The sequence below is a fragment of the Marmota marmota genome, unplaced genomic scaffold (assembly GCF_001458135.2).
Source record: "Marmota marmota marmota unplaced genomic scaffold, marMar, whole genome shotgun sequence".
Taxonomy (NCBI): domain Eukaryota; kingdom Metazoa; phylum Chordata; class Mammalia; order Rodentia; family Sciuridae; genus Marmota; species Marmota marmota.
This window is the reverse complement of record NW_026000000.1, coordinates 9,053,629-9,078,725: the sequence shown is the minus strand read 5'-3', so window position 1 is coordinate 9,078,725 and position 25,097 is coordinate 9,053,629. Positions and strand designations below refer to the sequence as shown.

Below are 25,097 nucleotides of genomic sequence, written 5' to 3'. Positions count from 1 at the left end.
AATGCAAGACAGGATGGTCCATCCTCCCAGCAACCATGCCTTCTGGGTAGGCTGTGGAGACCGAAATGTTCTCATCCTGCCCACCTACCGTGGACCGTTTATATTAATGTCACAGCTCTAAAGCATCATCACCAGAGGTCATGAGATTACAAAGGGACATCTTTTCCAGAGCCACATTGCTTGGTCCATAATTAGCACAAGTTTCCATGAATATCGAGATGGGGTGGAAGAAGCTGCCCTGCCGGATGGCTGGTTTGTTAGTGTAAGGCATTCCTGGGGCTTCTCCAGCCCTTGCTTCCCCTGGCCCCTGCCCTCAAAGCCCCCATTCCTCATTAAGGGATCAGCGACATTGGATATGCGCTCCTGAGCTGCCAGGCTCTCTGCGCTGTCCCCTCAAGCCTTATCGGTGGTCCTCAAGCAATGTTTGTGCTGGAAAAATCAAAGCTGGGCTTGGGCGGAAATTATGGACTGCTGGTGTCATGAGCTAATTAGAAACTCCAGGGTCAAGCACAAGGGAGAGGACACAGACTCTTCCTGCTCAACATCCCTCTGCTAATGGGACGATGAAAAGCATAGTGTGGGCTGCAGGCTGACAAGTGTTGCCGGCAGGCAGCCTGTGAGAGAGTGGAAAAGAGGGACAGTGACAGACAGGTCTTGTTAATCAAGTGCAGATGCAGAACTGCACCCACCCCTGTCTCTGGGGGTGTGGTTGCTGGTCAGTCACAGGAGCTGGAGAGATGGGTTTATGGGCAGATGTCTCAAGTTGATGGCCACATATTGATGGCCTAGTAGGAAGTTTAGAGCAGTTCTGAGTGTCTATATTGCCATCATTAAAACAGATTAAAATTCAAGACAATTCTGATTAGAAAATAGCTAAACAGAAAGTGTAAATGCCAAACAGCTTCTACTGTTGTTCTGTAATTATCAGCCTTCTCAACCCAGGAGGCTGTGGCCTCCCTGAAGGCATCTGCTCCACCAAAAAGATCCTCTCTGCTCATGCTTTCCACAGAGCAAGTGCCAGGTAGGGGCCTAGAGCTCCCTGTGTGAGGGACAGAACTCACACTTTGCACATGAGGTGACATGACAATCCCCAGGGACCCAGAGCAGCCTCCCTCCTCCTCTAGCCTCCCTGAAGCCTTTCTTGCAGCTCCCAGTAGACAGATGGGCTCAGAGATTCTGCTGCTGGATCCAAAGTAAAGGCCTGTAGAAGTGCGACCAGGACACAGCAAATTAGGTCCAACTGAGAGTTTGGCATAAGGGACTGAACTTGGGGTACTCCTACACCCAGGGACTGGCCCCACAGCTTCCCACAGTCCAGGGAAGAGGAATCGGGTATTCACAGCCCCTTCCCCAGCAAGTGTGGCCACTGTCAGGGCCAGCAGTTCTACAGGGGTTCAGTGATCCCTTCCCTAGCCACTGTGAGGATCCCCTCTAGTGTCAGGTGCCATGCAGTTTGGGGTGTTGGTTAGTCACATTCCAAGACTGTACAGCACCCCCACACAATGCACTCATGTGGCCAGAGCCCCCGGTGGTCCAGTATACCTTCCATCCTCCCTCAGATGAGGGGGCAAGGTGTTTGGAGCAGACATGCCCATGTCCTTGTGGCATATGTGACAGCAGATGCTTTATGGTGCAATCCAGTACTTCTCTGAGGAGCCCTTCCCTCCTTTTGCCCAGTCCCTCTGCTGATCTTTACATTATTGAACATATTCCTCAATTTCTCTACCACTCAGTCCTCAGTGCTTCTGACAGAGGGGACCTTACATTAGTGGTACACCTACTATTTTGTAATTATACAACTACTTTTTGAACTAAGGCCTGTAACCCTGCTCATCCAGCCTCCTGTCTATTTTTGTCAATAAAGATTTATGAGAACACAATTATGTCCATCTATTCATGTATTATCCGTAGCTGCTCTCAGGCTGTAACAGCAGAGTTGAATAGTTGTGACATAGACCTTATGGCCTGAAAAACCTAAAATATTTACTATCTGACTCTACAGAGAAAGTTTCCTGTCTCCTATCAGGTTTGAAGAATTATTTTGGTTTATTTTCATAATGTCCCTCCACAATAAACCTTGATTTCTATTTGAAAAGAAGCTGCTAAGACCTGCAACGTCAAATAGACACTGAAGCTGGTTAGGAGAAGAGGAAAGCCTCAAACCCACATAGGCCTGGCACTCAAAACCTTATGTTTCGCACCAATCTTATCACATATTTTTCTATTACCTCCCAAGACCTTCCAAAATTATTCACCCTGACAACTAGTTCCTTCCTGTCCTCCCTGGGTTTGAACCTAAGAGTTAATCAACCAATACACCTCTCCCTCCTCTCTCTGACCCAGGCATCATTCATTTGGGCCTGAGCCAGATTTGGTAAGTCTCAACCTGATGCCCCAGGGAGTCTCCTCATCGTGCAGTGGAATCGTGAAGTTTCCTATTTATTTCATGGTTCTCTCCATGTCCCATTTCTAACCATTGGGTTTTATAGCCTCCCCCCAAACATGGAACCCCAGCTGCAGTCTACACACCCTCCATTAGAGACCCATCTCTAATGAAATCAACACTGGTGACAACTCATGATGTCAGAGTCATCCAGCACAGAATCCCCTTCCATGCAGGCCAGGGATTGTCTCCTGGAAGCCAGTGGTCAGGGTGGGGGAGTCACTTTCTCAAGCATTGAATAGAGGCTGCAAGTGACAACAGAGCTATGTGGTGGTTTTAAGGCAGAAAGACCTGTTTTTTTCAGGTTAAGTGGTCATGAACCAGTCTCCATCTCCTCATCCATAAAGCGGAAGAAGACCCTGAGTACACTGACCTCAGAGGTTGTGGTTATAGGGCACAGAATATCCAGGAAGGGTTAGGTCCTTGGTTGGTATGGTACCTGACCATGGCAGGTGCTCCCAAAATGGCAGGACTCATCAGCATCAAGAAGCTGCAGCTGCCGCCTTAGCTCACGGTCACTGTCATCAGCATCATCGCCTTCGTTAACCTCCCCACTTTCTCCATTTTACAACCTGGCCAGGCTGTCAGTGTCTGCTCACCAGTGGCCCATGAAAACCAGGGACAATGATTGGGGAGAACAGTAACGAATACAAATGGTTCTCTGAGCTCCACGGAGGCTGTCTTGGGCGGCATGGTCTCTTAGCACTAACCATCCTTGCTCCTTCCCAGATGCCGCTGTCAGGCCACTGAGGACGCTGGTTTGATGAAGACAGATGATGGTCTGTGCCTGGGGTGACACTGTGCTAAAGCATTTATTCAGAACTCTGCTCTCTGACAGAGCCGAATAATTGGAGGCAGGTGCTAAGTGCAATTTAAATAAAACGTTGAGTTAATAAGGACAGTCGACAAGGATGTTATAAGTCCCCTGTCCAAGTTTTCAATAGGAATTTGAAGACAACTGGAGGCCTGAAAAATGGTGACTTAATTTCTTAAGTCTCTCTTCAAAAACAATACAATAAAATTTTAAGTTTATTTATTTTCATTGACTTCAAAATAAGATGGTCAGAGAAGCTGCAACAATGTCTGAGATGCTCCTGATGGATACCACCTCCCTTCTTAACTCCAATCTCCCCGGTCATCTCCAGAGCCCTGCTGAACTACCTCCATGGCCATTCCTTCCTCTCCCAACCCATCCTGTATCATCCAGACAGCTGATACTAGAATGATCTTGCTAGAGTACATATGATGTCAGGGCTTTTGTCCCCTACCAAGTAGAGCTACATGCCTGAGGGGACTGTGTCCGGTCTCCACAGCTTGCTTAGCCCTAACCTGTCTCTCATGGCTCCTGGCTTCCATTTAACTTCTCCAATTGTGGTGAACCCCAGGAAACTCCTTTCCTTGAGTCTTTCCAGAAGGTCCTGTCACCTCCATGTCTTAACACCCTCCACTCCCCACACCGGAGGGTCTCTCCTCCATCTTTTATCTGGGGACCCTCAGACAGCTCTCCTGAACATGTTCACAGCACATTCCTAAAACCATGCTGTCCATAGGTTGTCATTAGTGTCCTTCTGCCTTTCATCACCACTAGACTCTGAAGTGCCTGCATCAGGAAATGCATCTGCATGCAGCAGCAAACTTGTCCCAAGGAGGCTCCCATGGAAGGTGTCTGCCTCACCCTGGGTCATCACTGTATCATGTACTGTTAGTGATCAACATATTCCCCTCAAAACTGTATGAGTGACTGACACAAACTGTGCTCACCCTCCTATTCACCCAAATGGTCCCAGTTTGTGATTTCATCTCATGAAAGTCCCCACTACCACTGCCAAGAACCAGAGCCTTAGCTGGGGGGGCGGGGGGATGGCACATGCCTGTAATCCCAATGGCTTGGGAGGCTGAAGCAGGAAAATCACAAGTTCAAAGGCAGCCTCAGCAAAAGCAGACACTAAGCAACTCAGGGAGACCCTGTCTCTAAATAAAATACAAAATAGGGCTAGGAATGTGGCTCAGAGGCCGAGTGTCCCTGAGTTCAATCCCAGGTATTCCCCCCCCCCAAAAAAAAAAAGAACCAGAGACTTAATAAAATGACATAAATATGAAAGAAAAAGAATCCAGTCTGAAACCCTCATGCCCACCATCCAGGGAGGGTTTCACACAGTGCCTTTTCAGGCTCTTTGTACAGTAAAGTGATGTCTGGTGAGGATAGGCTATGACCTGTCCCCCTCACTGGCTAATACCTGACACAATCACCAGGAGAATGAGTCAAAGAACCACCCCACTTCAGTTCTGAGGGGACCCTTGATGCCTGTAGGACTCAGCTCCCATGGGAAGGGTCTGCTACGGTTTGAATGTGGTTTGTCTCTCCAAAACCCATGCTGAAAAGGAACTGCCACTGTGTCAGTGCTGGGGGTGATTAGGTCATTAAGTAGGATCCATTGCTTTCCTGCGGGACTGGGAGTGCCTGAGTTCTTATCCTTGCTGTACTGGATTAGAACATAAGAATGCACCAGGCACAATGGCACATGCCTGTAATCTCAGGTACTCCAGAGGCTGAGGCGGGGGGATCGGTAAGTTTGAGACCAGCTTTAGCAAGGCCCGTCTCGAAATAAGAAATAAATGGAGACATTTGGTATTTGTTTTTTAGGGATTGGCTAGCTTCACTAAGCATAATCTGCTCTAGTGCCATCCATTTCCCTGCAAATTCTATGATTTTGTCATTTTTTAGTGCTGCGTAATACTCCATGGTGTATAAATGCCACATTTTTTTTATCCATTCATCTATTGAAGGGCATCTGGGTTGGTTCCACAGTCTAGCAATTGTGAATTGTGCTGCTATGAACATCGATGTAGCAGTATCCCTGTAGTACGCTCTTTTAAGGTCTTCAGGGAAAAGTCCAAGAAGGGCAATAGCTGGGTCAAATGGTGGTTCCATTCCCAGCTTTCCCAGGAATCTCCATACTGCTTTCCAGATTGGCCGCACCAGTTTGCAGTCCCACCAGCAATGTACAAGTGTACCCTTTTCCCCACATCCTCGCCAGCACTTGTTGTTGTTTGACTTCATAATGGCTGCCAATCTTACTGGAGTGAGATGGTATCTTAGGGTGGTTTTGATTTGCATTTCTCTGACTGCTAGAGATGGTGAGCATTTTTTCATGTACTTGTTGATTGATTGTATGTCCTCCTCTGAGAAGTCTCTGTTCGCTTGAGATGTAGTTCAATGGTAGAGCTCCCTGGCTTCAATCCTCAGTACCATATGTGCACACAAAAAGAATGGGATGTTATAGAGTGAGGCCACTCTTCATGTTTTGTCTCTTCTGCACACTCCCACTTGTCCTTCCGTGAGGCCCTCACTAGAAGTCAAGCAGATGCTGGCACCATGCTGCTGGACTCTCCAGCCTCCAGAACCACAAGCCAAAATAAACCTCTGTTTTTTATAAATTACCCAGTCCTAGATGTTCTGTTACAGGAACAGAAAACAGACCAAAATAGGCCCCTTGTGCATGAACTCCAAAGTTGTAGTCCCTAAGACATCTCAGTGGGGGCTTCTTGGATGAACAGCAGCTCTGGAAGTTAGAAAGGCCCTCTTAGTCTTTGAAGCACTCCCTTCCCTGGCTCTCTCTTGTGAAGTGAGGAAACCACTCAATGAAGTATGATCCTGGGAACAATGCACCTGCTCCCTTTACCTCCTCTTAGGAAGAGTGATCCCTTCTGGGTGTAAGTCAAGGCCCCTTTATCTTCTGCTCAGTCACATATCCTCTCCGAGGGACATTTTAGGGTCTGAGCAGCATGAAGGAGTCCTCATGCCCCACTCAGGACTGTTTCAGCTCCCACCATGAGGGCCCCATGGAGAACACACTTCTGGCAGCCACAGCCACTCTGAGCCCTTCTCCACCCAACTCTCTGTCCATGAGAGGGACACTGTACACAATGTCCCTGATTCTCTTCCACCGTTGTACTCAAGCCAGAGTTAATTCAGTGAAGTATAATGATCCAAGGGCTGTGCTTATATAAGGCCAAGCCAGGACCTGGAGTCTGATTATTCCTGCTGCTCTCTTGGGAGCCCTTCCCACCTCCCACTAAGCCTCCAGCCTGGCCTCCCCTGCACTGGACCTGCATTTCCATCTGAAAGTTCTACCAGCAGTTCAGACTCACAATGTCCCAAACTGAACTCATTATTGATTCCTCCAAACTACATTCCCTGCTCCAAAGAATGACATCACCACCAACCAGTACCCATGCCAGAAACCTGGGAATCATTTAGCGTGTCCCCTTGCCCTCATCTATACCCCACCAGTTAGCACAGTGGGTTGTATTTGCCTAATGTTGCTCAAATACAGCTCACCCCCTCCCCAACCACCATTAGTTCTCCAATTCATCATCATTAGTCTGGACGGTTACTACATCAGCCCCCTAACTTGTCTTTGTATTTCTAAGCTAGATCTCTTCAACTCACTTCCAATACCGGTTTCATGATGACCTTGCTAGAGGTATGATGATATTGTCCAATTCTAGTCCTAAATCCATAAATGGATTCCTTTGAGTCTCAAGGAACATCAAACTTCATGCTGTAGTATTTGAGAACTTCACAAGTTGCTCCCCTATCTGGTCACCTTTCTCTCCTACACACTTGACACTTCTTTTATTTCTCCATTACCCCCTTCATACTTATATACTTAGTCCTCTATCCACATCCCTGAGCAGTATAGGCAGTGGTATAGTATATAGGCAGTGGTTCTCAATCTTGAAAGGGCATCAGAATCGGCTATAAGGACTGGTTGAAGCACAGAGTGCTGGGACACCTCAGAGGTGAGTAGGGGTTGGAACCTGAGGTCTTGCATTTCCAATGTCAAACTACAATAAGGGGAAGGGAGAGAAGAATAGAAGTTCATTGAAGTAGACAAAATGAAATGAAGAGAAGGGAGGGAGGATAGAAATAGGGAAGACAGTAAAATGAATTGGACATAACTTTCTTATGTTCATATATGAATACCCGACCAGTGTAACTCCACATCATGTTCAACCATAAGAATTGGATCCTAATTAGAATAAGTTATGCTCCATGTATGTATAATATGTCAAAATGCACTCTACTGCCATGTATATCTAAATAGAAAAAAAATTTTAATGACACTGATACTCCCGGTCTTATGGCCACACTTTGAGAACCACTGCTACAAGGTTTCAGTGAGTATTCAGAAAGAATTTGACAAATGTCTGTTGAGTGAATGAGTAAACAGGTGGTATACACTCTTACCACCCAAAAATTTTCAACTAGTCCTTATGACTGTGTTGGTCAGCCTCATGCATATGAGCAGTCTTGGTGGAACTGAATAAGTTAAAAGAGATAAAATGACATCCTGCATAATCATGGTCCCAAGGACCCATCTGAGTTTCTCTCCATGGTTGGGGCCCTGCTTTACATCTTAAGGGGTCAATATCTTTCCCAGGCACAGAGGTGGGAATTGAAGGGCCTGGCCTGAGTCCTCTGACTGCATTCCTGTTACATCATGTGAATTTTTTTAATAAACTGGAGAGTTTATAACACCCTCAAAACACATGTTTTTATGATTTTTCCAATACCCTGATTCCTACTACCTTGTCCTGTTCCCAGGCCAACACCAAGCACAGCAGCCACACTCAAACATACAGCATGTTCCTTCTCAAAGGGAAACTTCAGGGAAAAAAAATATGGTGTAAAAGATCCAAAAATGTTATTCTGTGAGATTGTTAAGAGGGCAGAGAAGGTCCAGTGTACAATGGCCACGTAGCAATTGTGGAAACTCCATTCATTTCCAGAGTTGTTATCAGCATAAAGACCCCAGTGCCTAGCATAGCTATACCAGCCCCATGATCACTCTACTTCAGCCACCTTAAAGCCTGAGCCTCAGGTAGGTCCACTCTGATCTTTGAACAGTGGAATTAATAGTGTCATATCTATTATTCCATTCTCTAGTTTATCTGCACTAGATGCCCCTCCCCCATGGGGATCAGGAGCAAATCCAACACAGAGCTGATGGTCACTTGGGATCCTCATACAGAGTCCCAGGCCAGAAGACTCTGGAAGTCCAAGAAAATCAGGTCCAGCCACTCACCTCAAAAACCAAATGGAAAAAATAATGGTGAAATGCAGGAAAGAAACTTTAATCACCATGGTTATAGTAGGATAGTAAAGAGACATCATGTGTTATCTCTGTCTTCAGTGAAATGACATCAGCTTTAGGTTTAAATAGAAGAAGATTTGAGGCAGGAGGAAAGAGGAGTATATACTCATAATTAAGTAGTCTTGGTCAAGCTGTGTTCTGGTTGATTATTATTTTACTCCTGATTCTGTGAGGTGGCTCTGGAGAAGTCCATATCACTTGAGGGGGCAATTTCTACTTGCTGCTCAGAATTTATCTATCAGACCTGTTGTCCTGGAAGGAAACAGGTCAGTTCCCATGAGATAATGGCTCCTACTTAGGAGAAGCAGTCTCATTGTGGTGTAATGTGCCTGCCTCTTGTAAGGTGTAAGACAATAACCAAAAACTTCTAGGTACCACTCCAGGGGACTGAAAGAGGATGCTGAAAAGCTTGCTTCAGCCTTGACATGGTTGAGATAGATTAGGCCAATTTGGGGATAATAAATGTTGAATTACTAGTTTTTAGATGAACACTCCTTAATGAAGAATAAAGACAGATGCTAAACTTTATCTTGCAGGCCCAGATGAACAGGCAGTACATTTAGCAAAAGCAGCTTCTAAATCTCTTGTTATAGTCCCATCAGGCTGAAAGGGGGAATTCCAACACATCTTTACAGAGGAAATTCCTCCCAAGTCTTTGAAACCCATTTCTCTCTTGGGATGCTATTATAGGCTGAATTGTGTTCTCCTTAAAATTCAGATGTGGAAGTCTTAATTCCCAGTACCTCGGAGTGTGACTGTACTTGGAGATAGGACCTTTAGGAGGTAATTAAGAGTAAAATGAGATCATTAGGGTGGCTCCTAATAACTGGTGTTCTTACAAAAAGAGAAGATCAGGACACAGACACACTGAGAAGGAAGATCATGTGAAGACACAGGAAGATGATGCCATATACAAGCCCAGAAGAGACCACCCCTGCCAACACGCTGATCTCAGACATTCAGTCCCCAAAACTGGGAGAAAATAAATGTTTGTGGTTTAAGCCTTCATCCTGCAGTACTTTGTTAGGGCAGCCTGAGCAAACTAAACAGATACTCAGGAGCATCAGCCAGAGCAGCCCTGTGTGCTGGGCACAGGCTGAACATGACTTGGCTCTGAGCAAGAGGTCAGGGGTGTCCCTGAGACCTATGCCAACAACCTGAACTCCTCCATTGAATAGGACCCTCAGATCCAGTCCAGGGTACTTTGGGATATATCTCTCTCCAGAACTTACTTTCCATGCCCCACTATGAGCTTCTTGAAATGCAGATATGCTCACTAAGAACCCTGGGATAGAGGCGAGTCTTTCCGACGATACTCTTATTATCAAAGCAAGATGTCAGTGCTGCAGGCTCCTTTCCCGAGGCTGCCATGAGGATGTGCTGTGAACCCAGCACTGATCCCCCTGGGTGCCTCATAGAATTACGGTAAGAGCCCTTCTGTCAGCCTGAGTGTTAGCCTTCTCCAAGGGGGTCAATGCCATGTGCTTCCCCTTAGGTAATTATTCTAAGATGGCAGGCCTCCAATGGATTCCCCAGAGGATCTCCGGTTGCTCTGCACTTTCTTCTCTTCCCACAGAGCTCAGGGAGTCAGTCACCTGGCCTCAGAGTAGGCTCCAGTATCTCATAACAGAGAGACTGAGACTTTGTTATTAAACAGACCATGTAGGAGGTGTGGATAGAGAAGGAAGCTAAACACAATTCTTCTACACTAGTTGGGTGTCCTATAATTCAATTCAATTAGAAGAGACTAATCCCATTCATGAGAGTTCTATCCTCTTGACCTAAATTATCTCCCAAATGCCTCACCTTGTAATACTGTCACCCTTGGGACTTACGATTTCAACTTATGCATTTTTAGGAGGACACAAACATTCAGCCCAAACACACTTACTCCAGGGAGTTAGTATAGATACCACAAGTTAAGGGCTCAGTTCTACAAGACTGTCCCTACTTCAGATGCCAACCTCAAATCTCAGGTATCCCCAGGCTACCTGCACTTCTGCTTGGCCAGCTACAAATTTGAGTATTTCCATAAACAACCACCCTCAGGTTTGATGATTTTCTAGAACAACTCACTGAGTTCAGGAAGAGACTATATTTAAGACTATAATTTATTAGAAAGGATGAGAATGAACAGACATATGTAGAGGTACCCATTTCCTTCCCAGTGGTCCAAAAGTGAGTGGAACAGAAAGTTAGACCCTCTAATCAAGTGCTTAGTCTTTCTGATGACCACCATTGTCTTAATCCACCTGGGCTGCCATAACAAAGTACCATAGACTGGGTGTCTTATAAAACAGCAGGAATTAATCATTCACAGTTTTGGAGGCCAGAAATTCCGAGATCAAGGCACTGGTAATTTCCATGTTTGGTGAGCACTGCTTACTGGTTCATAGAAGGTGTGTCCTCATATGGTAGAAAGAGGATAGGAGAGGTCTCTGGGGTTTCTTTCATAAGAACTCTAATCCCATTCATGAGAGTTCCATTCTCTTGACCTAAATTATCTCTCAAATACCTCACCTTGTAATACTGTCACCCTTGGGACTTAGGATTTCAACTTATGCATTTGTAGGAGGACACAAACATTCAGCCCAAAGCACCTTATCTTCCTTCCAGTGATCCTGAGTGAGGGTACTCCTTACCTGAAGGTTTCTGCCTCTATTCCCACTGCCAACAATGGTCCTGACCCAACAATGGCCCTTCCACAGGTAGGAAGGGCCCATTAGCTGGTGCTAAGACCCCTCTACTCTATCTTGCAAGTGATGGGGAGCTGTGGAACAGTGGCAGCACCAAGAGACAAATACCATGTGATCACATGGAGACTCATGGTAGCACAGTGACCATCTTGGGAAAGCTTCTCATGAGCTATTTCTTGAATTAGCTGGATGAAGCCTAGGGTGGTGAGGCTGGAAGCAGGCACAGTCATGTGGGTGTCTTCCTACATTCAGGCAGAAAAGTAAGGAGCAGAAAAGCGGGATCTCATATGTTTTAGACCTAAAATCAGGTGTAACTATTTGACTGACTGGCATGAGAGGGCAGGGAAGAGGCTCCCAGCTTCCTGCCTTGACTGTGTGAACAGCCTTAGGGATGCAGAAGGTCAGGAGGTCACGGGACAGGGGAGAAGAGGCAGCTTCCTTGCAGATATGCTGAGGATGAGAAAACTGGGGACTGAGCAGTTGGGGCCATCAGACAGGACAACACCTTTGTGCAGATATCAGAAGTCAAGCCTAGAGGTGCAGACTTTGGATCAGTCATGCTATGGCTGCTGAGGAGGACATGATGGGGCCTCGCTGTAGAATCCTCCCGTGGAGCCCCTGTGCACTCCTCCTCAGGCTCTTTCCCTCTCCCTGGATCACTGCTTCCCAGGAAAGGAAGCTAGGACTTGGTGTCCCACAAAATGTTGGCAGTGTAGGCCTGGTCATTCATTGCTCTTACTGTGCTGTCCCTTATTGGGCAAAGATGGTGCTACCACCAGGTTTCCTCCAGGACTTCAAGAGACAGGTGGCTTTGAGGCAAGTGTGCTGTGGTTGTTCCCTCCCTTTCTCCACCCCTCCACCTTGCCCTGGACCTGGTTGTACCTCCCACAATGGGTCAACTTTGCGAGCCATGGGACATCTGGTTTCCTGGAGTATGGTGACCTGGACTATGGGCTCTTGAAAGGGATCTACTCTAGTTTTACAGAAGTGCAAGTGACAAGCCTGGCCCTCCACTTCTTCATCTCCCATAAAACTCCTCTAGCTAATTCCCTTCCAGTTCCAATGCTTCAGCATCCAAGGATGGCCCAAGTGTGTCACTCAGGAAGGCTGCTGCCTCCTCCAGGGGCTCCTTCCTACAGAGCCTGCCCCCAGGAAAGCATCTGGAGAATTGTTAGTATGTGTTGGGTACACACAGGGGCAGTTTTAGATTTAGATTGGGCAGCCTCAGGCCAACCCCATGACCTCTGCTTGGTCCCAGTTCCCTTCTCTGCAAAGAAGGACACTGTTAATGTCCACCTCTGTGGGAAGGGTGATGAGTAAGGAGATGGGGGATTTTGTCTGCCCTGACACTAGACACCATCCAGCACTCAATACATATGAATGTCTTCCTTTTCCCTTTCCCCTCTCCCTACTTGCTCACAGAAACCCCTGCAGCAGGGGCAAGGAAGAAAGTTAAGGGCTAGGAACATGCTCATCGAATAGCATGGCTCCTCCAGAGCTTAACTCCCTATGTTAGTCAGCTTTTCCTTGCTGTGACCAAAATACTCAAAAAGGACAACTTAGAGGAGGAAAAGTTTATTTTTAGCTCATAGTTTCAGAGGTTCAATTCATGGTCAGCCAACTCTGTTCCTCTGGGCCCAAGGTGAGGCAGACACCAGGGTGGAAGAGGAAGATGGAAGAAAACTGTTAAACTCATGGCAATCATCAGAAAGCAGAAAGAGAAAAGGAAGAGTCAAGATATAATCCCTATGGGCATGTAACGAGGTTACAGCTCTCAAAATCTAATCATTCCATCTCTGAACATTACTGCAGTAACACAGGAATTTTGAGGAGACATCTCACATCCAAACCACAACATTCCCCACCCACCCCTACCCTCTGAGTCTAAAGAGTGGCAACTGCCCAGTGTTTGACTGGCTCCAGGAAACTACTCCTTAGAGCTGCTGTGAAGTCCAGTGTCCAGCAAGAACAATGTCCCACCCTGAATGCATGGAAGGTGACGGCCTAAGAAGGGAGTGGTAAATGGCCATCCCTTGCTTTTTCCACATGTCTGGATGATACAGGACATAAAGCAGCTGGGGCCTAAGAGGAGAATGCTCTAAAGGGCACAGGCCCAGAGGTGAGGAATAAGAAAAGCAAGAGCCAGTATGTGATAAGTGTTCCCTGACAGGCATGCTTTTCAGATCCAACCCCACTTAATCTTTACACTCATCACTGGAGGTAGGCACTCTGATGAGCCCTATTTTATGGAAAGGGAAAGAGAAGCTTGGAGATGAGTTAGTTCCCTAGTTCCCATGGCTGGTAGAACAGGGCTTAAACCCAGGTATGATGGGGCCAGAGCACATGAATGTACCTGCCCCCCCAAGCTGCCCTACAGAGCTGTGTACAGATAGGCATGGTAACCAGAGGTAGCATTGGAGATTGCTGACACCTGTCAGGTGTCTAACTTTGGCTACCTCTTGCTGCCTTCTGTCTCCCTGCTGTGGAAGCTCCTGTCTGAGCATAAGAAACCCACTAGTACCTGGTCCTTCCCAGCTCCAGATCTTCTGATCCACAGGCAGTGGGCAGAGTGGCAATGGGCTGAGATCCTCCTTAGGAAGTTGGTATGCCCCGCCACCCAGTCCAGCTCTTCTGTCCCATGGCTTATTACAGGGATTCAGCCCAGGGAAGGTGGATCCAGAGTTCCAATCTGTCCATAGGTCACAGATTCAGATTCCTACAAGTACCAGACAAGGATAAGTAAACTGAAGGGCCCAGTGGGGGCTCTCACTACCCAAGGAACATGAGCTGTGTATGTAGTGGGCAGCCATTAATGAGCATCTGTTATCATTTAGATAAAAGGTATTCCCTAGAAGCTCACGTGTAAGACAATACAAGAGTTTTCAGAGGTGAAAGATTAAATTATGAAATATGGCCAATCAGTGGATTAATCCTCTGATATGGATTAAATAGGCAATAACTAGGCCAGTAGGGTTTGACTAGAGGAAGTAGGTCACTGGGGACATCCCTTTGGGTTTTCTATTTTGTCCCTAGTGAGCAGAGCTTTCTCTCTCTCCTCTCTTCTCTCCTCCTCCTCCTCCTCCTCCTCCTCCTTTCTTCTTCTTCTTCTTCTTCTTCTTCTTCTTCTTCTTCTTCTTTTCTCTCTCTCTCTCTCTCTCTCTCTCTCTCTCTCTCTCTCTCTCTCTCTCATAGTTTATGTGCCCTGAGCTTCTTTCCTCTGCCAAGACCTTCTGCCATGATGTTCTTCTGCCTTATCTTTATGCCCAGAGTTATGGAGTCATCCAACCACAGACTGAACTTCTGAAACCATAAGCTAAAATAAACTTTTCTAACTCTAAGTTGTTCTTCTCAGGTCTTTTGATCACAACGAAGAAAAAGCTGACTAAAACAGCAAATATGGGCTACCAAGCTGCCAACTTGTGTGAACAGCATCTGACAGGTGGTCAGTTCCAGCTCATACACTTTGGGTTAGCAAAACCCTACAGTCATGTCAGTCTCACAGTGGGAGTGCTAGGGGAAGGAGCCAGGTACACTTTGCTTTCCCTCCCTTGCCTGTTTTCTCTCTGTCCCTGCTTCCTGAGGTACCTACAAGTTTTCTACCCTATGTCCAGCATAACTTTATCCACTGAGTTTCTGAGGCTGCTTCTTGGAGCAGGGCCCAAGCAGGGTGCTATGGAAGAAGAGTGAGCTCTAAAGTCGGGCAAGATTCTTTCTTCCTCCCATCTATGTGACTTGACCCTGAGCCATTCCTTAACCTCTCTCAGCCTCAGTTTCCTCACTCACCAAGTGGTTGGGAAAATCCAAAGGAATAATATATATAAAGTGCTTTGCATGGAGCAAATGAAGGATTCCCTTCCTCCCTAAAATTAACAAATACTGCACTAGGACGTCAAAGTCCAGTGTAATATTGAGTTCATGATCAAATATGGATTCAGGTTTGATGGCAGCAGTATCCAGCAGAGGTTCATCTGCTGACCATGAACTTCTGACACAGAGCAGAACAGGGGATGTGGCTTCTTTTAGGTTGAAAAATGTGAGGGTGGGGAGTCAGGGAAGCCTGCTTTCCAGGACCCACCTCCAGCTCAGATGTGGCTGCTGCCAGGCAGGCAGCACCACCTAGTGGATGCACTTAGCACGATGAATCTGGATGTTGGTAGATAAGGAAGGGTGTCCTATCACAAAGATGTACACATACAAATAAATGCATAGCACTGTGACACACACCACATGTCCCCACCCACACCTCATCCATATACAACATTTTCCAGCCCACTCCCCTTAGGGACCCGTCTGGGAACTGACCATCAGCAGCCATAAAACCATACTCCACTTTCCAAAAGCTCATTTGGAGCCTGTGAGGACAGCCAGATGGAATGGGAAAGAGGTGAGGTCACATTTACTAAGGACAAGTTAATGCAGGCCAGGCTTTGGGCCATGAGGCAGGGTCACTCTCACAGGTCAAGGCACTTTCCCAAGCCCAGCCAGCCAGAGACCCCAACCCCCAGGCTGCACAGCCACTCACTCAGCTCAGTTCCTACGAGCCCCACAAATTATTTCATTTGTAAAAATTACTTGTCTGAATTCTTAAACTTCCATCTTGAACTTGGATTTTATTTGAAATGAAATCAACTTGGACTGTAATTCTATTTATGACCCAAGAGGATTTTCTAAGTAACACCAGAACTCTGATTCTCAATGGCCGTGCCAAACCTGCTCTGTCCCCCTATCCTCTCAATGTGTATGTATATGTATAGACTGTGTGGTAAATATGCTTATATATAGGTGTATGTGGGTGTGGTGCTTTTGTGTATATGTTGTTGTATATGTGTATGTATATGTGTTTGTATGAATATGTGGTATGGTGCATGTAGAGTGGTGTATATAGGTATGTGGCATGGTGTGGTATGTGTATAGTATACTTTGTAGTATGTATGTGGTGAGATCTATGTGTGATATGGTATGTGGTATATTGTGTGTGTGGTATGGTACATTGTAGAGTGTGTGTGGTGAGCTGTGGTGTGTGTGGTACATATGTCTGGTGTGTTTATGGTATGGTATGTAGTATATTGTGTGGTACTTGTGTTATGTTGAGGTGTGATGTGTGGTGAGGTGTGTGTGCATGTGTAGGTGTGGTTTGCAGCATAGATGCTGCATTCAGAAAGAGATGGGGTCAAGTTCCAGCTCTGCCCTTGGCATCCCACCCTGATATGCATGTTAGTGTGTAATCTCATACCTTGACCCTGGACCACTCCTAGTAATTCATTTTTAATGAATAAAATATGGCAAAAGTCATAGGATGTCACTTCAAAGATTAAGCCACAGACAAAATGCTGGTTTCTCTCTTGTGTTCTCTCCTGCTTTCTGTCTCAATTTTCTGATGGAAGCCACCTGTCACACTCTAGCATGGAGAGACCCAGGTGGTAAAGAACTGAGATAGGATTCAGCCAACAGCAACACATAAGAGAATTTCTAATCTTACCAGTAACCACTCAAGCATGCTTGGAAATAGACCCTTTTCAGAAAAACCTGGAGATAAGGGCAGTCAAAGTCCACACCTAGATGCCATCCTTAAAAGACCTGAGCCAGGCCCAGATTCCAGACCCACCAAAACTACAAGATGATAAATGTTGTTTTAAACAGCTAAGTGTAGGGTCATTTGTTACATAGAGAGATAACTAATACCCTGGGCCATGTGGTACACTCTCTTGGAAGCCAACCGTCTACCCCGAGTCCAGCTGCCTAAATGATACGTCATGAAGCAATGACAAGCCTTCCCTCCCAAGCCCTTCTCACATTGCAGTTTCATGAGCTAAATAAATGTTTTTTTTTTAAATACACTCAAATGTTTTTAAATGGTCAATCACTTAGTGATGGTAAATAACTAATAGAACAAAAAGTGGTGAGCACCATTCAATCAAAGTCCATGCTATTTTAGATTTCCAGTCATAGCTGCCTTCTGATCCTTTTTACTTCCACCTGGAAAGCCTACTAAGGGTTACACATAGGTGCCAGCCTTTAAAAGATCCCTAAATTGAACTCCTCATCCAACCAGAGCCAGCCCCCACCAGCAAAATCCCTTTAGGTGTATCCTTACTGCCTTTCATCTTCTACCACTGTAGTAAGGGTAGAATTCCAAGATGATGCCTAATAACTCTTGGATTTCTATTGCTATAACAAAATACCTGAGATAGATACTTTATAAAAAAAAAAGAGAGATTTATTTAACATTTTTGGATTCTGAAAGCCCAAGATTGAGTAGTCCCATCTGTTTGGCATCTGGTAAGGGCACCCTTGACTCTATCACAACATGCTACATGGCATCATGATGAGAGCTTGTGTAAGAAGGGGAGATCCCAAGGTGAGATAAGAGGTCAGAGTGATTCAGGGGTCAGGATTGTTCTATCATAACAACCAATTCCCTCAAGAACTAACTCATCCTGGGCAACCACATTAATCCCCTCCAAGGGCAATGACCTAATTACCTCCCACTAGGCTCCACCTCTTAAAGGTTCCATCACCCATTAATACCATCACATTGAGAACTAAGCCTCCAATGCATGAACCCTTGGGGGACAAACCACATCAAAACCATTGCACCCCTTGCCCTTGTGTAATATTCTTCCCTTCAATGTAAGTAAAGCCTGTAACTATGATAGGTTATCACTCCATGATTGTGTTACTTACGTAGCAAAGAGATTTTGAACATACTATTAAGGTTAACACTCAGTTGACCTTAAGAGAAGGAGATTTTTCTGGTTGGACCTAACCTCATCTCAGGAGACTTTAAAAGGCAGAACATTTTCTCTGGTGATGGGAGACCAGATAGTCAGAGAAATGTGAAATGTAGGGGTCTGGGAATTCTCCTCTGAGATAGAGGAGACCACAAGGCCAGGCTCTTTGGATGCCTTAAGGAGGTAGAGAAATCAGCCAGTGAGAAAGTGGACCTCAGGCCCACAACCACAAGGACCTGAACTCTGCCAGAAACCTAATGGAGCTAAGAAGTAGGCTTCCCCAGAGTGTCTAGGGCCTGGTCCATCATACCTTGATTCCAGGTCTTGGGGACCCCAGGAATACAACTTTGTGGAGCCCCCCAAGACTTCTGGCTTACAGATCCTTGAAATGAGAAATGGGTGGTCTGTGGCAAAATTTATAATTTGTTGCACGGTAATAGAAACATTAATACAACACTATTCTCTTGTTTCTAGATTTCCTTCCCCAGAAATATCTTTCCTTTTTTTTTTTTGCTAGAGCCTTTGTAAAAAGTGATGGATGAAGTGGGGAATCCACAGCCTCCCTGGGAAGTGAGTGGTCATGCCCATCTGTGGCATCAGAATGTGGGCCCAGGATGGGCCTTAGTGTTCATTGGATGAACCTCCAAGGCCTGGCAGTCATCATGTGCCAGCCAAGCTTGGAGTTCAGGGGACTCCATCAAGCCCATATTGGCCTCCAACTATCAGGCTCCAGACTTCCCATTAGGGTGACAAAGCCCAGGTTTAATTAGCTGGACTCTAATCACCTGGGCATTCCCAATTCCCTCATTTCCAGGACAATAAAAGCTGTCTCTGTTCATATCAGCCTTTCCTACTGAAGAAATCAATCCCCAATTGTTTAGTTTAATCTGTTCCCCATCTATCCCAACCTTCACTCAATTCCTCTAAAACTCAACTGCACCCTTGTGGCAAGCCCTGACCCTGGTATATAGATGGTGTTTAGCATGCCCAGAGCCTCTTCACCTCCTTTCCCCTCCTTGACTCCTGGCCATACTCCTAGCATGCAGACAGTGCAGGAAATCCCATGCCCATTTTCTTGGATGAGAATCATGAAACCCAGTGTCCTTAGCCACTACTACATAACGTGAAACATTTTTTGGTCACTTCATGTCTTGACAAATGCTTTATAGGTTTTTAAGGACAGTTTTTGTCTTCCATGACCTCCGAAACTATCCCCTTCAGAAGAGGCAGCAGCCTGATATACAGCAGATCATTAAGAAAACTGCTTTGATAATGGAAATGCTACATGGTTATTATCAGACCAAGCAGGGAAATGTGATTTTGATTCTCTATCTCCTCATCAATGGTCCTTACTAATCCACTGTGCGGATTTTCAGTTTATATGTAGTAAATTAAAGGATTCCATTATGATCAAGTTTTGTAAGTTTTTAAATAATATTTGTGGGTTTTTTTCTTTATGTAAGTTGAACTAATATCACTCTTGGTATTCTAGGGCCACATTGTTAAATGTATACAACCCATAATTGCAGTCTGTCCTTTTTAAGTCACTGTATTGTTCCATATTACCCTTAAAACACCATTTTCCTTAAATTCTATTTTATCTGTTATTAAAATCATTATTTCAGTTTGTGTTTTCCTAGTATATTTTTTCTACTCTAGATTTTTCTATGTTTTTGTTTAGCTGTGTCATCTGTAAGCTGTAGATAGATGGATTTTCAAATTTTTAATCTATTAGTAGGCAAGTGAATTTCTTTACTTTTGTGATTACTGATGTATTTGTACCTACTTCAATTATTTTTGTCTTATCTCTTTGCCCCAATCCCTCACCCTAATTTTTTCTGCTTAATAAATGTTTGCTTCCCTATGGTTTTGGGGTTATATGTTTTTTCTCTTCTAGTAATTGATAGCCTTACCTTTCAAATCTACATACTGTACTTTACCTTTTTATCTAAGAAGACCTCAATAATGCATTATTTACATTTCCCCTGTATAAAAAAAGACTCTTCCAGACTTTACCTCTTCATCCTTTTTCCTCAACATGATGCTTTGTTTGTAGTTTTATTTCTGATCTTTGGATATAAAATATCACTTTTAATTTTACATTAAAAAGTTATAGTATATGACATGTACACCTTAGCTTCTGCTTGTCAAAAATTTCCTCTCAATCTAATTTTTTTTTTTTTGGAAGTGCAAGCAGCCCTTGCTTAGCACAATTCTGATTGCATGAATTTTAGTTATCAGTTTTATTAGATGACACCAGTCCTCAAAAAACTGGTTCAAATTTCTGTTACCATGACAACAACTGTGAGTATTGCATAAAATACAAACTGCTACTAACACTTTTATCCATAAATCATGATCAGGGATTGATCAATCACTTTTTTCAAAGTCCATCAGTGATTGGGCACCAGCGATCTGTTATTCAGTTCACACATACCTCAAGAATGCAGTTGTGTTGTCTCCTTGTCTCCCATTAACATTTTACACAAATAGGAGGTCAGCTCAGAAAAGATGAAAAATGCAGCAATTAAAAAGCAATAAGACATTGAATAGGCAGGCACTATTCAAACTACTCTTTCAAGTTTCTTTACAAAGAAATAAAACTATTTAATTCTCCATGTTACTGGTATTTTACGTTACAATGTACGAAATGCACATGAGCTTTATTGTATTTTTTGTTTTCCTCAATGCTTATAGTTAACCATTGGAGAGTATTTAATGTCTTGACAATAATTATTGAAGATTACTGAAAATTTGCAGCTTATCACATTGATTAGAATTGCTTTTCATGACTTCATCTTGCAATTAATTATCTTTATAATCATCAGGCTACTGTGAAAAGCAAGGACTTCCTAAGTACATAGTTTAGTAATCTCTTTTACTGAGATTGAAGGGAAATAACTTTGGAAGTTTTAGTTTCTGCATCTTTACATTCTTACTCTTGCTTATCAATATAGCCTGATATGAAAGTCAAGAAATAATTTCTTCTCAACAGTATTCTGAAGTTGTTACTCCATTTGCTCCTGGAATTTTTTGCTACAGATGGGAATTCTGTTGTCATTCTGTCATTCCATTGAAGGTATTTTTCCCCTGTTATATCATATTTGTTTTATTCAGTTATTGTTTATTTTTATTTTTGAAATAACCATAGATTCAAAGACATTTTCAAATAGTACTGAGAGATTCTATTAGGCCCCAGTAGTTTAGTAGTTTGATACTGTACCTATTGTACAGTATCAAAACCAGTAATTGATATTGACACAAGGTGTGTGTGTGGTTCTTTGCCATTTTATCACTTGTGAGGATTTGTGTGACCATCACTACAATCTAGAGTTTGCTTAGCTTTTGAATATGTATGTTTATTATCTTCTTCCACATTTGGGAATTTTTAAACCATTATGTCTTGAAATACTTTTTCAGCCCTATATTTTTTCTCTTTCTGAAACTCAATGATGTGAAATGTTAGATCTTTCACATAATTCTTTGTCCTGAGACTGTCTCTCCCCACCCTTCCAGTCTACTTTCCATTCCCAGTTTCTAGTCTTTATATTCCTCTTCTTCACAGAAGCCTCTGGCACTATTGTCTACTCCTTACCTGGGACCCATTCCTCTGATGAGACCTCTTCTGGTTTTCCTATGGTACACAGGGCACCTTTGCTTAGTCTTCCTTTCTGGTGCTTCATCATATACCCAACTGTCACCTTATACATTCTTGGTTTTTAACTTTCCTCTTGTGTACACTATCCCAAGTGATCTTCTTAAGTCTGGTGGCTTTTACTATTTCCCTGATGTTAGCAATGCCAAATTTTATTTCTAGTTTTGAACTTTCCCCAGGCTCCAGACTCCTGACCTCTCAATATGTCCATCTGGATGACAGCTACATAATTATCAAGCATGTCACCCTTCTACTTCCTGTCTTAAAATTATAGTCCTTTCCATTTTTACACTCTCTGGTCATTTCAGTGTTTTCACCACATCATTTGGAAAATAATGCCAGCCCCAACATCACCACCTCCTCCCTGCCTCCCTGCCATCCACTACATATCTGAAATTCCCCACCTTCTCAAAGGATAAGTGCCCAGACCCCCTCAGCCTCTTTCCTTTGCCTCTTGCCATTACCCTATTTGATTCTGCTTCCCAGCCCCTCTAGTGGCTGCGGGTTCCACCCTCTCTAGCCACACAATGATAACATGCTTACCTTAGTTGTTGTTGTTTTTAATGCCTATAGAATCATGCTAGCCCCAAGCCAAGATCCTCTGATACTGCCCTTTTTTGACCACAATCTACCTGCCCTTCCACCTCTCCTCAGGCCTTGTTCACCTGATTTTCATTCCCATTTAATCTTCCCCATTTTTTCATCCTGCAACTTCCTCCTGAAACCATTTTGCACTCTGTCCTCATGCACTGCCCCAAATTCATGACCCTCCTGTCATTTTTCTACTCCCACTTTGTCAGACCTCAAGCCTGCACCAGCCACCACCTGCCTTCTCTGCCTCCTGACTTGTGCTGCTGTGCAATTGTGTGCCTTGGCTCCTTGACAAACCAGTCCTCACTAACCTCCACCTGCCCCCAGCACTGCTGCAGAGTCCAGTTCTTCATCCCATGCTGACTTCCCAGCAGCTGTTCCCAATCTTCCTCCTCTTCCCAAATCCACAGCCCAACCCCACTTCCTGAACTCCTAACAGATGAATGCACTTTATAATTTATTGAGAACTTCATCCAATAATGACATTCTCACCTTCTTTCTCTTTCTCCTTGGAATGTCTATATCTCCCCCCAGTGTGTCTTTTTCTGAGAAATATCCTTCCTCTTTATAAGACAAATTTCCCCCCCTGGACTCTGGATACCTCACCTTCCTGATTCCTTCTTGACCTCTTTTCATTTTTCTGTCTTGCAAATTGTTTTTAAAACTTTTTTATTATTATATCTATATTACAGTATATTTGATGTACCAAAAAGTGAACATATTAAATATATACATCTTGATAAGCTTAGGTAATGATGCCATCACCACAGCCAAAACACTAAAGATGCACATTACCTCCAAAAATGTCTTTGTAGTCTTTTGTGTGTTATTTAATTTTTTTGCAAGAACACAACATATTTTAAAGTACAAAACACCATATCGTTGACTACAGATACTATGTTGTAAAGCTTACCTCCAGAAAGTATCTCATCATGCACAACAGAAACACTATCAATTTGAAAGTAATTTCCCATTTTCCCTCCCCTAAGCTTCTGATAACCTCTAATCTATTCTCTGCTTTTATGAAGTTAACTACTTTTTTATTTTCAGTACCAGGGATTGAGCTACATCCCCAGGCCCCCGCTGTTTTGTTGTTGTTGTTGTTTTTCTTTTTGAATTTGATACAAGGTCTCACAAGTTGCCCAGGCTGGTGCTTGAACTTTTGATCCTCCTGCCTCAGCCTCCAGGATTGCTGGGATTACAAATGTACACTGCCATGCCCAGCTAAATGTTGACTACTTTTTAAAAATATTTTTCGGTTTTAGTTGGACACAATATATTTTATTTTTATGTGGTTCTGAGGATCGAACCCAGTGCCTCATGCATGCTAGGCGAGCACTCTACCACTGAGCCACAACCCCAGCCCAAGGATGACTACTTTTGATCTCTCTTATAGATGAGATTATGCACTACTAATCCTTCTGTGGTTGTCTTATTTCACTTAGTAAAATGTTCTCTAGTTTCATCTACACTGTTGCAAAGGGCAGGATTTCTTCTTTTTAAATAATGCATAATATTCTATTGTATTCATGACATTGGAAATAAAGAACCACAATTCTTTATCTATTCACCTGTCAATGGATATCTGGCTGTTTCCATATCTTGGCTATTGTGAATAATGCTGCAATGCACATAGGGGTGCACATATCTCTTCAAGGTCCTGACTTCAATCATTTCAGATAATACCCAGAAGTGTGAAGACTAAATCACATGGTAGTTCAATTTTTAATTTTTTTGAGTAATCTCCACGCTGTTTTCCAACAACATAGCACCAGGGCTCCAACTTCTCCACATGCTCTTCAACACTTTTTACTAGTCATTCCAAGAGATATACCGTGATATCTCATCACGGTTTTGATTTTCATGTTCATAATAAGTGACAGTGTACATCTTTTCATATGCCTGGAGCCATTTGTAAGTCTTCTTTGGAAAAATGTCTATTCAAGCTTTTGCTCATTTTTAATTGGTTTATTTGAATTTTACTATTGAGTTGTAAGATATTTATATATATTTGGATATTAAATTTTAAAACTGTGCAATTGCCACTTCCATTTGCCTTGGCCCTGTCACCACAACCCTTACACCCACTGAAGACCATGTGCAATGATTTCTTCCATTCTGTTTGCCTCCAATATCATATATAAGCTTGTGATTTTTCCAGTCTGTTTTTATGATGACAAGTGAAAACTCTTTTCCAAATGAGATTGAAAAAGATCCTCATTTTCCTTCCTGGAAATTTCTATAATTCTATCCTGACCCATATCTTTTGCCATTACCTATGATGATTGACAGGGAGACATATCCTGTATAACTTATCAACCAAATAACTGACCAACCACTCAATGGAGTAAAAGAGGTATCAATATTTAAGTATGGCAAAAGGCATCAAGGGTGATTGTCCTGGTCACCCTATCCATAGGGTTACCTAGGATTTGTTTTAATCATGGGTGGGAAGACATACAGGCACAGAAATGACTGTCATGAAGAATTCTGTTACACTCAGATACATAAAAACAGAAGGCACAACACACATACAGTTCCACATGGGGAAGCACTGCAGTTATTTAGGAGGCAGAAAAGGGAGAAATGTAAGCAAGAGGCTTTATTGTGGTTTTCATTGGAAGAAATGGGCAAGGCAATGTTAGCAGACAAAGGATTGGCTAATGTGAATAACTTCAGAAGACTCTGGAGCATAGGGACAGCCTCAGTCATCTGGTACCTGACCCTGCCGGGATTCAGCAGGTAAATAGTGGTCTAACTTGTAAAGGCCCAATAGAGGAGGTAGTAATGGGAGCCCTCTGGACTGGTAGGTTTGCATTT

General features: G+C 43.8%; 1 pseudogene; it reads left to right on the top strand.

The window, feature by feature from the left end:
* LOC107153431 overlaps positions 1-25,097 on the top strand; it is a 54,864-nt pseudogene that overhangs the window by 11,853 nt on the left and 17,914 nt on the right.